This window comes from Pinus tabuliformis, chromosome 6, assembly GCF_031772625.1.
Source record: "Pinus tabuliformis cultivar Carrire ecotype Pingquan chromosome 6, CPIR1, whole genome shotgun sequence".
Classification (NCBI taxonomy): Eukaryota; Viridiplantae; Streptophyta; class Pinopsida; order Pinales; family Pinaceae; genus Pinus; species Pinus tabuliformis.
In genome coordinates this window covers 1,555,562,377-1,555,576,029 of record NC_142292.1, presented here as the reverse complement: position 1 = coordinate 1,555,576,029, position 13,653 = coordinate 1,555,562,377, and the positions used below count along the sequence as shown (strand labels likewise).

At 35.3% G+C, this 13,653-nt stretch overlaps 1 pseudogene across 1 annotated transcript; it reads right to left on the bottom strand.

Annotated features, from left to right (window-relative positions):
- Positions 1–3,651: 3,651 nt before the first annotated feature.
- Positions 3,652–13,405, bottom strand: LOC149264660 (MLO-like protein 9; annotated as a pseudogene). Its single transcript, XR_016250143.1, has 15 exons — positions 13,275–13,405; positions 12,885–12,942; positions 12,284–12,552; positions 8,286–8,402; positions 7,809–7,869; positions 7,222–7,314; positions 7,039–7,112; positions 6,829–6,917; positions 6,633–6,676; positions 6,470–6,513; positions 6,175–6,348; positions 6,017–6,052; positions 5,765–5,832; positions 5,454–5,514; positions 3,652–4,494 (listed from the first exon to the last, which is right to left on the bottom strand). The product of XR_016250143.1 is annotated as an MLO-like protein 9 (transcript).
- Positions 13,406–13,653: the final 248 nt, after the last annotated feature.

Sequence of the window (13,653 nt, the reverse complement as noted above, 5' to 3'; positions counted from 1 at the left end):
AAGTGGAAGAACTTACCTGCTGAAGATTCCAAATGGGAGGACAATAATTTTATACAGAAGCATCAAGAACTACTCAAGCGTTGAGGACAACACTTTTTGAAGGAGAGGGGCATGTTAGGTCCCTATACTACTAGTGTAACTCCTTACTGTTATTAGTACAACCCCCCTATTACATTTTTGTGCCCATGTAGTCCCCATATTTTTATTATTGTGCCCCATAGAAGCCCACTATTGTTATTATTGTGCCCTTACATTATTATTGTTATGTTGGCTCTGATTATATTATGACCCCTTAGACTCTTATATATAGAAATGAGGTCTTGTCATTTTTATCATTCAAGAATTGTTCATTTGTGTAATGTAAAGGAGGTTTGCCCCTCGAAGAGGTTGAATTCTAAGGTGTTGATCTATCTTTTCTATCTTTTTGTGAGTTGGTTTCCTAACAGTTCTAGCCAAAGCTTCGAGATCTGATACAGTCAAATATCAAACAATTTTGTTAGCTAAATACTGAAATACATATCAAAGGAATTATTGATCAGACTGAATAATCACATTACATATTGTATTGTGTTGTGCATTACTGATATGTGTCACCAAACAAAACACAAAGTCTGTTATTGCATTAATGGGTGTAAATGCAAGTATCTTGTTGTGTACATATGAGAGTGGGGCATCCCTCCGTTCAATTCACTCATTAATATATGCTACACAGTTATTGAATTCATTGCTTCCCCTGCATTTATTTTCAGGTGTTCAGATTTGAGTTCATTGACTATGTTTGCATACCATTTTGGGTTGGCTTTTGACAATGTACAATTTATAAATTTCCTTTTGCAGTTTATCTCAACAATAAAAGGTATATAAAATGATTCAATGATAAAACATCATGAATATGAAAAACATTAAATTCCCATTCTGATACCATTTTTCTTTGCCCACTTTACGTAAAGCCTGAGAATCCTTTCATTTAATTCCTCCAATGGGCGCTTGGCAAGAAAGTCATAATATTTTCCATGGAAATCTTCGTTTCGTCTTCTAATTCAAGGAGGAAAATTGTCTTCAACTCCTGCTTCTCTTCTTCTATTCTCTGCTTCTTGTATTCTTTCTCTGCAATGAGTTTATCATTCCCAAATGCAGGGCAAACAGGAAGTCTTAATCTATTTTTTCAATCTTCAAGGGCATCCATAGAATTCATACTTTTAGCATCAATCCTATAAGAGGGTTGAATTTTTCTGGGAAATGCATCACTGGGTTGTTTCTTGGAATTTTTTGAATTTTTCCGGACAATGCATCACTGAGGGCTGAATTTTTCTAGGCAATGCATCACTGGGTTGTTTCTTGGACATTTTTTATTTTCTCTGGGAAATGCATCACGAGGTTGTTTCATGGACTTCTTTCAGATGGGGGTGAGCAAAACCCTGATCGGATTCATGTATCCTTAGGAACTCAAAGATTTTTTTATTTGCTTCTTCGAATTTAATCTCCTAGATGACATGTTCCATAGGGAAATTGAGACCAACTCCCTCTCACCAATGACAAATTTTTGGGTGCTCTGATGTCCAAACAGGGCAATTGAGATTTTCTTGAATGACGGCACTTTAAAGCAACCAAAAAATACTAGGTTGAAAGGTTCTTTGGTATTTGTTTTCTCTGTCATCTTTTGCAGAACGCTTCGCCCCGAGCTCTGATACCTATATTCTTGAAGGCTCAATTTTCAGACTCCACTTTGTACCTTGTCCTTCAGAATGCAAGACCTTCCCCTTCACAATTTGCATTGTGGATCGACTTAGTCTCACTACTTCCATTGTCGTAAGATTAACCACTTTTTATGCTCGCGCTTCCATTTTCTGTAGACTTCTTAGGTCTCTGCGTTGGCATCTCTTCAGAGTTTATTGTCTTTTTATTGAAATCAAAAACATTGCACGAATCTCCAAAGCTTTAAGTTTCTATAGAAAAAGGCTCTTTTGACGAAGCAATGTTTTATTTTTAAAATATTTAAAGGTTGTGTTTTTTTAGTTATAAGGTTTTTTCATTTAAATTGCATTTTGATACTAAAAATTGATTTAGTTTTCTACACAATTTTATAGCAATTAAATTATACAATTTCAACCATTTAGAATTATAAATTTTCAAATTTTCAAATCAATTATCATTTAAAATTATATTTTTTCAAATTTTCAAATCTATCAAAATATTTAAGATACCAAAAATTTAGCTTATTAAATTATTATAATTTTTATTTTCAACTTCTCTACACATCTTAAAAATTTAGCTTATTAAATTATTATAATTTTTATTTTCAACTTCTCTACACATCTTAAATATTCATTTTATAAATTAGGTTTTCTATTAGCTTCTCAAAAATATTCTTCTTTATTACTTGATTAAGGACTTTTTCTTTGTATCTTAATTTTTCCTATTTTCTTTATTTTTACACAAAAGTGTTTTTTGATGGGTTTGGCTGAGTAGATTCAACCAAGAGGAGAGGCTCAATTTCATCCAATCATTTATACAATATTTACTTTACTAAGAATAAGAGTTTTTTTTTTTTAGTGATTTAGTTTTTCAAAATAATCGATAGATAAATTTGCTATTCCTTCAGTGTACCTTTGCACCTTTTAGGGCAATTGCTAGTTAATAGATAAATTATTATTGCTTGAGAATTTTCAGAGTGTAGTATGATGAAGATGTTGCCCATGATATTATATTTAAAAAAAATAATGATACAACCTTTTAAATTAACATGGATAAACATCAAGACAATTACTACACAAACATATCACATTACTAAAATTAAAAAAATCATAAAACTAGCATTTGCACCAGATGTTGCAAAGGAAACGCCGTAAGGCATAAATTGAAGAAAGCAAATAGAGCAAAAAAATACTTTGATAAAGAATAAAAATATATTGAACACTCAAATCGATGCCCCATTAATTGGAACCACTTAGTAGGGCATATGATCCAAGAACATTGCTGCATAAGAGAGCCAATTAGTCATGTAACATAAGTATAAACGGTTTCATATATTAAAATCCACAGGTCTAACAAATCTTGTTTAGCCATTTAAGATATAGAAGCTTCAAAACCTTTGTATATGAGCTATTGTCAAAGGACTGCCCTTGTCCTCAGAAGCATTACCACTAGTACCAAGGAGATCAGGACCTTCAAGCTGCCGAACCCCATGTATTTCATTGCCTGATCTTAATGATTTCATTTGGTTATGTAAAAGCCCCATGTATTTCATTGCTTGATCGTTATGTAAAAGGTTACACCTCTTGAAATTTAGAGTTGAAAATTTAAAGGCTATCATCATATTTTGGTCTTCAACGCTGATTGGCATGCCATGAATATGTGGGGTTTTTTGGGAGTTATCCAGGCGACCTGTGCCCAATTTTTTGTTTGAAATCCCGTTAGTTTTTGTTGTTGGGGTTTCTGGTTTTTTTTTTTTTTTGCTGGTGCGCCCTTTGGGGTTTCTTGGCAGGCCTGCATGTTCTGCTCACTTGTTGGCCTCTTAGCCATTTTTCTGATTCGTTGTGAGACATTAAATGTTCAGCCTAACTAATGTTTTTAACATAACATGTTTCACAACCTATATAATACCTGAGTCCTGGTATATTCGGCTGCCGACCGCCATTACCAGGTTCCAGAGACTTTTCAGATCCCGTGATGGTAAGAGCAAGTCTAAGGAATATGTCATTCTGCTTCATCAGTGGCAGGGCCTGCTGTGTTGTCTTTCCCAATACTTTCCCATATAGTGCGATGGCAAGGCTTTCCATCATGGCACTGGTGCTAGCTGAATTTGACAGAATGGAGAGGAGAAGAAGCAAGTGGCTCCTCCTTTAAAAATATTTGAACAGTTGATTTTAGTGAAAGCTATTTTTTCAATGAAACGAAATGTAGGTAGAATGTGCAGATGCCTTTTTGGTTCCCTGTTTGTTATGGGTCCACTTCTCTCTGCTGCTTAAATGAAGATAAACTTTACCATGGAAGATAAGTCAAATTTAGATATAAATTGGCTTTGAACCAGGCTTTTGTATGATGTGGATGGAACATTTATATTCTGGGAAAGGGAAATTTGTCATCATTTGTGTGTGCATCTTTTGAACTGGGATATTCTGTAGTCTCTATATCCTCAGGGGCCTCGGTAACCAAAACAGGTTGATTATGCTGGGGAGGATAAGAAGAAGATGCATCAATTTCCGAATCTGATGCGCTGGATTCTGAGTGGTCATATCTCTCAGAGGCATCTGCAGTTTCCATGTCTCCTGCTGTTTTGTATCTTTGGAGCAAATGCAATGGAGAAGATCCATGGATTGGAGTTGTTTCTCCACTTTGAAATCCCGAAAACATAGTTGATCTGCTTGTGAAACCAGGGGAAGAATGCTTTGACTTTCTATCTCGTTTTGTTTTTTTCTTAGCATTTTGTTGCCATCTGTTCAAAGCATTGGCTGTCTGTTCTTCAAATATTGCCTTCTTCATGTGAGATCCCATCTGCATAAAAATATCCCATCATATTTTAAGAGCACATTCCTTTATACATGATATTTAACTAGAACAGAGTGTTTTTGAACAATCCAAAAGTTCACTAAAACATTTGTACATACTGGAAAAACAAAATTTGCCCCAAAAATGGATGTTCTCTATCTATCAACAAACAGGGTTATATCAAGAAATAAAATTAAAATGATTTAAAGAAAAATCATCATTTCTATTTCTCTGCTTTTCTGGAAGGCTCCAGACTGCAAAAAAATTTAATTTAACAAACAAAAGGAAGCATATTTTAGAGTGGTCATACTTTTCATTCGAAAATCCTCTAAGGCTTTACCTGAAGCTCTCAATAGAGAGATAATTGTTGTACAAAAAAAAAAATTAAACTCCACTGTTTTCTATCTCCTGATAAATTTGTCTACTATGAGTTTAACTATTTTTTAATGAGGTGATTTTTTAACCGTTTCACCGAAATCTGATGACACGATTTTTGGTGAGATCACAATGTTTCATTGTTTAAATTGTATTTTTGAGTACAAAAATGGATTCAATGTCCTGAAAAATCCCTTAAACATTTGGATTGTGCAAATTCAACAACTTAAAGCTAAAATTTCCCCTATTTCTAATCAGAAACTATGGTTTTAACAATTTCTACTCAGATTTTGGGCAAAATCAACCAAAAAAAAATCAAAAGTGGTCTCATTAAACAATTGTGTTAATGCATTATCAAGTGACACCTTATCTCTAATTTTATCAGTACAAGTAAGATATTTAATATCACAATGTAGGGTTTGATTAATCTATTTCTGTACAAAATAAACCAGGTGAATACACTAAGTGAATACTTGGACGATGTAACTCTCCTTTTTTGTAATTATATAAGCCAACATTTTCTCAAGTTCAATCGATCCTGTCAAACACCTAAACTGATTGTATTTTCAATGAACATGGAGTAGACTGACCTGTGTCACAAGGGCATAAAGTGGAAGTGTGATGTAACTACATAGAAACTGCACAACAACCCTAGACACAAACACAAGCAACCCAAGGTAATCCTTATCAGATGCGTAATAAGGTCACTCTCAATATTCTCCTTACACATATTAAAGCTGCAAAACAATCAACTAGTGCTAAGTCAAAGAAGAGATAATGATATTAAATAAATAAAAAACAAACAGTTAAAATGATGAAGTTTGCTTGGAAGTTAGAATGTCCTTTACATGTACCCAAAAAAATATAAATTAGCACACTAGTCTATATGTTGCATACTTACCCTGTGATAATTCTTACTATGATGAAAGTAAACCTCTCATGAAAACAAGATCTCAGGCCAAATTCGTACTGCAAGAATGAAGTCAAATTTAAATAAGGTGCACAGAGGGATCAGAATTGAAACTTTTTAGCTGTGTAAACTAAAATTGATTTAAAACACCTAGCACTGCAATATGTTACCATTGTTATAATAGTAAATCCAATGATTCTACATGCAAAAGTTCATTCTTTACTAAATGAACATAGTGCTTACCCATATCCACAAGAAGAAAGCAAGCTGGAAAGCATTCTGCAGAACATAAGGTAAGTTTGCTAACCATCAAAGCATTGTCATTTCCATGAATATTCAGTAAACAGGATTCAGAAATAGAATTTGTCAATGAGGCATTGGTGTGAAAAGCATTTTGATACCTGGAACAGAGTGAAATGGATCAAGAAAAGAACAAGTTTAGGACGACTGAACCAAAAAAGTTCATCTGTTGGCTGCACTATGGGAGTTCCTTGAACTACAACATGCCTCTCTTGAATTTCTAAGGCCATCTCTGTTATTATAACTTGTAGCTTTGTGCCGACCAACAAAACCGTCTGCGCATTTTCAAGATCGAATGGCAATAAGCCCGAAGAATTCAATCAAGAAACTTTCTAGGTCATTAACTCACATCATCAATAAGACAATCCTATTAGTCTAAGACTTTTGTTAAATTACAACTAAGGGAACAAAAGAGAGCCAAAAGTACGCATACCATCCTGCTCAGAGAAACACATCCAATCCAAAAGAAAATATTAATTGAACAAAAGCAAAAACTGCTTTATGAATATGCAAAATTATGTGTTTGGCGGGAGAGATAAGTCTTGAAGACTTACCATACACATTAAGAAGCAAAAAATTACAACAAAAGCCCACAAGGAAGGACTGGAGATAATGCATCAAAAGGCCTCTGTTTAGGTAAAATTCAAGGGGATTTTCAAAACATTCCAAGAAGTTGACATAGCAAGGCCCAAGAAGGAAACCTAATATTATTTCTGAAGACCAAAGCTTTTGTGAACAGGGAAATCTTTACTAACCTGATTCCAACCACCCTCTTGAAGTCATCATCCAATGACCTCTTGATATATTTATGAAAATCAAACTTGCTATTTGGGGTCAAGTGAGCCTATACAGTTCCAATAAATAAATAAAATTATAGTACTAATCAGATTCCTTACACAAATGATATGGGTGCTGATATAACAAAGATGAAATGGAAAAGATGATTTAAATTTATCAAGACTTACAACAATGAAGCCATGGCGCAAGGTCAGGTAATCAACTTTTGTTACTGACCAAAAGAATTGTCGAAAGAATCATACTTGCAAATCCAAGGAAAATTAATGTTAAACCAGAACTGGATATTTCTCAGTTAACATGCAAAGGTCAAACTCAGATATATCCATAGATCATTTGCAAGTATGAAATACTTACCATCCATTTAAGAATCGGTATTCGGCTCGATAAAGGCATATGACGCTTTACAAATGAGGTTTCTTGGGTTAATCTGAATCTTGCAGGATCTGCTTGGACCAATAAAGCAAGCAATTGCCTCAATATACAGTTTTCTTAACACGCTCAAAAAGTTACCCAACCCAAAAGATTCATTCTGTGTCCTTTCAATCTTCTATATTTAAAAACATTACTCAATCGGCTTATAATATATTTTTTTAACTGAAACCAGATTTTTTCGGAGAATTAGTAACTTGAAAGATCAACTATCACTATTAAACCAGTTACAACTATTTCATAAATACTATAAACAGGCCAGTTACAACTTACAACATGTCTCTAGAGACTTGAACCCACATAGTTGGGAAACAAATTGTTTACCAAACTACTTTAACTAAGATCCATTGACTAATCAGCCTATTACTAACATGGTATATCCCAATTAGAATTGGCAGGTTTCCAACCAGTTATTACTTTTCAACTTAAAGAGTCTCCAGAGAATGGAGTAAATAAGAATCCATAGCAACCCAGTTAAGGGAGAAGAAATAAAAGAACATCAACTAACCATTTGAAAACTCATAATCCAGAGTTTGTGATTCCCTTTCCCACTCTTTCCAACGCCTCATCTAGGCATCAAGAGGACTTGTAGATCTCAGTATTAACAGAGGATATAACTAAGATCCATTGACTAATCAGCCTATTACTAACATGGTATATCCCAATTAGAATTGGCAGGTTGCCAACCAGTTATTACTTTTCAACTTAAAGAGTCTCCAGAGAATGGAGTAAATAAGAATCCATAGCAACCCAGTTAAGGGAGAAGAAATAAAAGAACATCAACTCACCATTTGAAAACTCATAATCCAGAGTTTGTGATTCCCTTTCCCACTCTTTCCAACGCTTCATCTAGGCATCAAGAGGGCTTGTAGATCTCAGTATTAACAGAGGATATAAATGCATGCAGAGGTCAAAACAGTAAAACCCAAGGCAGAATTTAACTGAACATTATTGGACAAAATAATTGATCTCCCCTTCCACCTACCTTTGCTCTTGCCAGTGCCACAGTTAAGATACTATATAACACATGGAGAACTGCCAGCATAAAGATGAAGATGTGGAGTTGATGCATGCCACTTTGGGAAACCAGAGGATACTTACCCTGAATACAAAGCAGCAGAGTTATCAAGTAAAATCCAACATAAAATAAATATTTGAAATTTGTATGGGAAGCTAATTTCAAGATGGTCTAAATCAACTCGATCTCGGCAGGAAAATCAATCAAAGAATCATAGGACCTGGATAAAGAAACCATGCGCATTAAGACTAAGAGAAGGGTTTGGCCTTTACATGTGCGGAGCTACAATGTTGGCTACCCTCAGAAGCAGCTAAGACGCATCTCCATGGGACCTCCTGTTCAGTAGACATTGATTCCCATAGAATTTTTTGCATGCGCTCCTTTTCTTGGTCATTATCCCCTTCCACTTTTATATTGCTAGAATCAATTTCCTTCTTACATGGAAGCATAATATAAGCTATTTTTTTGGGTATACAAATCATGGAAATGGGCTTCTGTCCAACTGTCAGTAGAAGTGATATGAAACCCAGAAGCATCAACTCTGCAACCCAAAAAGACGATTTTCAAAAATATTTGCTCAGAGGACATATTCAGAAATTCTAGCCAGCAGGTGCTAAAAGAAATCAGTGTAGTTGCCTGAAATTAAAGGCTGAAATTCAATTTAGAAAATCCAAAACAAGCTACTAATGCAATCTAAGCAGATCAGTTAAATACATAAAACAGATATTGTCAAGTTCAACCCATGTAACCATTTTAGAATATCTAAAACAACATAAATTTGTTGTTCAAATTAGTTTCAAAGTATTTGGGGGATAGACTACAAGAAGCAACATGGTGGATATGAGTGGTTTCGAGTATCCATTACCTGCTTTCAATTTTTCAAGCGCTTCATATAGAGCCTTTTTATTTCTTCTAGAGAGCCACTGTAAATATAATGACAGAAAAGGGCTTTATTAGTACAGATGCAAGCAGAATTCAAAACTTGTAATCCTGCAGATTTGTTTATCATGTCTTCCTCTATCAACATCCTTTTCCTGTAATAACCAAAGCAATAATTCTACTTCTAATCACTGATGACATATGGAATATGAGCCATTCATATTGGGTTTTAAAAGTGTGTTTTGTTGGTGATTTCAGAAGGAAAATTTTATCAAATTTCTACCAGTCAAAACAAACTAAATGCAGAACTGAACTAAAGTAAGATCAATTCAACTAAACCAAAAAGTGCACAGTTGAAAGCTAAGCAAAACCTTACATTGCTAGCATAATGAATACCATGTTCAAGAAGTAAAGAGATGGCCAAAAATGCGAAACAAACAACTGCTACTACCCAAGTAGGAGTTTGCTCTAGAGAACGATCATTGCAACTGTCAGCTCCTACCATATTCTTCTTAGAGGGCTGGTAATTGCTTCTAAATTCACCACAACCTTAAAAAGGAAATTTCAGCAGTTTAAAACGATTCCCAATCAGGGTTGATACTCTCAACCACAATACCGTCTTTTCAATTCCCAAATCCTGAATTCAAGCACGAGAACCCTCTCTCTGAATACAGACTTGGTGAGGCTATCCTTTTAATATTGTTGGTGTATGAAAGAAGACTACCTACTGTAGCTTTGAATTTTGTAAAAAAAGAACTCAAGAATTGGTCTCCTGTGGAGTCATTCAAGTCAATGCAATGGCGTGGGAAGGCCAAGTCACTCAATTTGTCAGTATAAATGTGAACCCAAGTCCATCAATCCATACCCAAGTCCATCAATGGCGTGGGAAGGCAAATTGTTGTCCACTCTTTCCCTACATCTGTGAATCGGCCAATTCCCCACTTGAATTCCCCTTTTCAACTTTTTTGGCATTGGACAGTTCAGAACTCTCTTGTGGCAAGATCTGGGCATCAACGATCCACTCAACGACCTCACAATTAAACTTCAGAGCATAATTTCTTACGATCTACCCCAACATTGTCCTAATAACAATTTCTACAACCTGTAATTCAAAGCTACAAAGCTAGTGAGGTTGTTTTTTTTTTCAACTTAAGAAATGGAGCTTGAAGTAAAGAATCATAGGACCTGGATAAAGAAACCATGCGCATTAAGACTAAGAGAATGGTTTGGCCTTTACATGTGTGGAGCTACAATGTTGGCTACCCTCAGAAGCAGCTAAGACATGTCTCCATGGGACCTCCTGTTCAGTAGACATTGATTCCCATAGAATTTTTTGCATGCGCTCCTTTTCTTGGTCATTATCCCCTTCCACCTTTATATCGCTAGAATCAATTTCCTTCTTACATGGAAGCATAATATAAGCTATTTTTTTGGGTATACAAATCATGGAAATGGGCTTCTGTCCAATTGTCAGTAGAAGCGATATGAAACCCATAAGCATCAACGCTGCAACCCAAAAAGACGATTTTCAAAAATATTTGCTCAGAGAACATATTCAGAAATTCTAGCCAGCAGGTGCTAAAAGAAATCAGTGTAGTTGCCCGAAATTAAAGGCTGAAATTCAAGTTAGAAAATCCAAAACAAGCTACCAATGCAATCTAAGCAGATCAGTTAAATACATAAAACAAATATTGTCAAGTTCAACCCATGTAACCATTTTAGGAGGTTCTATCTAAAACAACATAAATTTGTTGTTCAAATTAGTTTCAGAGTATTTGGGGGATAGACTACAAGAAGCAACATGGTGGATATGAGTGGTTTCGAGTATCCATTACCTGCTTTCAATTTTTCAAGCGCTTCATATAGAGCCTTTTTATTTCTTCTGGAGAGCCACTGTAAATATAATGATAGAAAAGGGCTTTATTAGTACAGATGCAAGTAGAATTCAAAACTTGTAATCCTGCAGATTTGTTTATCATGTCTTCCTCTATCAGCATCCTTTTCCTGTAATAACCAAAGCAATAATTCTACTTCTAATCACTGATGACATATGGAATATGAGCCATTCATATTGGGTTTTAAAAGTGTGTTTTGTTGGTGATTTCAGAAGCCAAAATTTATCAAATTTCTACCAGTCAAAACAAACTGAATGCAGAAGTGAACCGAAGTAAGATCAATTCAACTAAACCAAAAAGTGCACAGTTGAAATCTAAGCAAAACCTTACATTGCTAGCATAATGAATACCATGTTCAAGAAGTAAAGAGATGGCCACAAATGCCAAACAAACAACTGCTACTGCCCAAGTAGGAGTTTGCTCTAGAGAACGATCATTGCCACTGTCAGCTCCTGCCATATTCTTCTCAGAGGACTGGTAATTGCTTCTAAATTCACCACAACCTTAAAAAGGAAATTTCAGCAGTTTAAAACAATTCCCAATCAGGGTTGATACTCTCAACCACAATATCGTCTTTTCAATTCCCAAATCTTGAATTCGAGCACAGGAACCCTCTCTCTGAATACAGACGTGGTGAGGCTATCCTTTTAATATTGTTGGTGTATGAAAGAAGACTACCTACTGTAGCTTTGAATTTTGTAAATAAAGAACTCAAGAATTGGTCTCCTGTGGAGTCATTCAAGTCAATGCAATGGCATGGGAAGGCCAAGTCACTCAATTTGTCAGTATAAACGTGAACCCAAGTCCATCAATCCATACCAAAGTCCATCAATGGCGTGGGAAGGCCAATTGTTGTCCACTCTTTCCCTACATCTGTGAATCGGCCAATTCCCCCACTTGAATTCCCCTTTTCAACTTTTCTGGTGTTGGACAGTTCAGAACTCTCTTGTGGCAAGATCTGGGCATCAACGATCCACTCAACGGCCTCACAATTAAACTTTAGAGCATAATTTCTTATGGTCTACCCCAACATTGTCCTAATAACAATTTCTGCAACCTGTAATTCAAAGCTACAAAGCTAGTGAGGTTGTTTTTTTTTCAACTTAAGAAATGGAGCTTGAAGTAAAGAATCATAGGACCTGGATAAAGAAACCATGTGCATTAAGACTAAGAGAAGGGTTTGGCCTTTACATGTGCGGAGCTACAATGTTGGCTACCCTTAGAAGCAGCTAAGACGCGTCTCCATGGGACCTCCTGTTCAGTAGACATTGATTCCCATAGAATTTTTTGCATGCGCTCCTTTTCTTGGTCATTATCCCCTTCCACCTTTATATCGCTAGAATCAATTTCCTTCTTACATGGAAGCATAATATAAGCTATTTTTTTGGGTATACAAATCATGGAAATGGGCTTCTGTCCAACTGTCAGTAGAAGCGATATGAAACCCAGAAGCATCAACTCTGCAACCCAAAAAGACGATTTTCAAAAATATTTGCTTAGAGGACATATTCAGAAATTCTAGCCAGCAGGTGCTAAAAGAAATCAGTGTAGTTGCCTGAAATTAAAGGCTGAAATTCAATTTAGAAAATCCAAAACAAGCTACCAATGCAATCTAAGCAGATCAGTTAAATACATAAAACAGATATTGTCAAGTTCAACCCATGTAACCATTTTAGAAGGAGGTTCTATCTAAAATAGCATAAATTTGTTGTTCAAATTAGTTTCAGAGTATTAGGGGGATAGACTACAAGAAGCAACATGGTGGATATGAGTGGTTTCGAGTATCCATTACCTGCTTTCAATTTTTCAAGCGCTTCATATAGAGCCTTTTTATTTCTTCTGGAGAGCCACTGTAAATATAATGACAGAAAAGGGCTTTATTAGTACAGATGCAAGCAGAATTCAAAACTTGTAATCCTGCAGATTTGTTTATCATGTCTTCCTCTATCAGCATCCTTTTCCTGTAATAACCAATGCAATAATTATACTTCTAATCATTGATGACATATGGAATATGAGGCATTCATATTAGGTTTTAAAAGTGTGTTTTGTTGGTGATTTCAGAAGGCAATATTTATCAAATTTCTACCAGTCAAAACAAACTAAATGCAGAAGTGAACTGAAGTAAGATCAATTCAACTAAACCAAAAAGTGCACAGTTGAAATCTAAGCAAAACCTTACATTGCTAGCATAATGAATACCATGTTCAAGAAGTAAAGAGATGGCCACAAATGCCAAACAAACAAATGCTACTGCCCAAGTAGGAGTTTGCTCTAGAGAACGATCATTGCCACTGTCAGCTCCTGCCATATTCTTCTCAGAGGACTGGTAATTGCTTCTAAAATCACCAAAACCTTAAAAAGGAAATTTCAACAGTTTAAAACAATTCCCAATCAAGGTTGATACTCTCAACGAAAATATCGTCTTTTCAATTCCCAAATCCTAAATTCGAGCACGGGAACCCTCTCTCTGAATACAGACACAGTGAGGCTATCCTTTTAATATTGTTGGTGTATGAAAGAAGACTACCTACTGTAGCTTTGAATTTTGTAAATAAAGA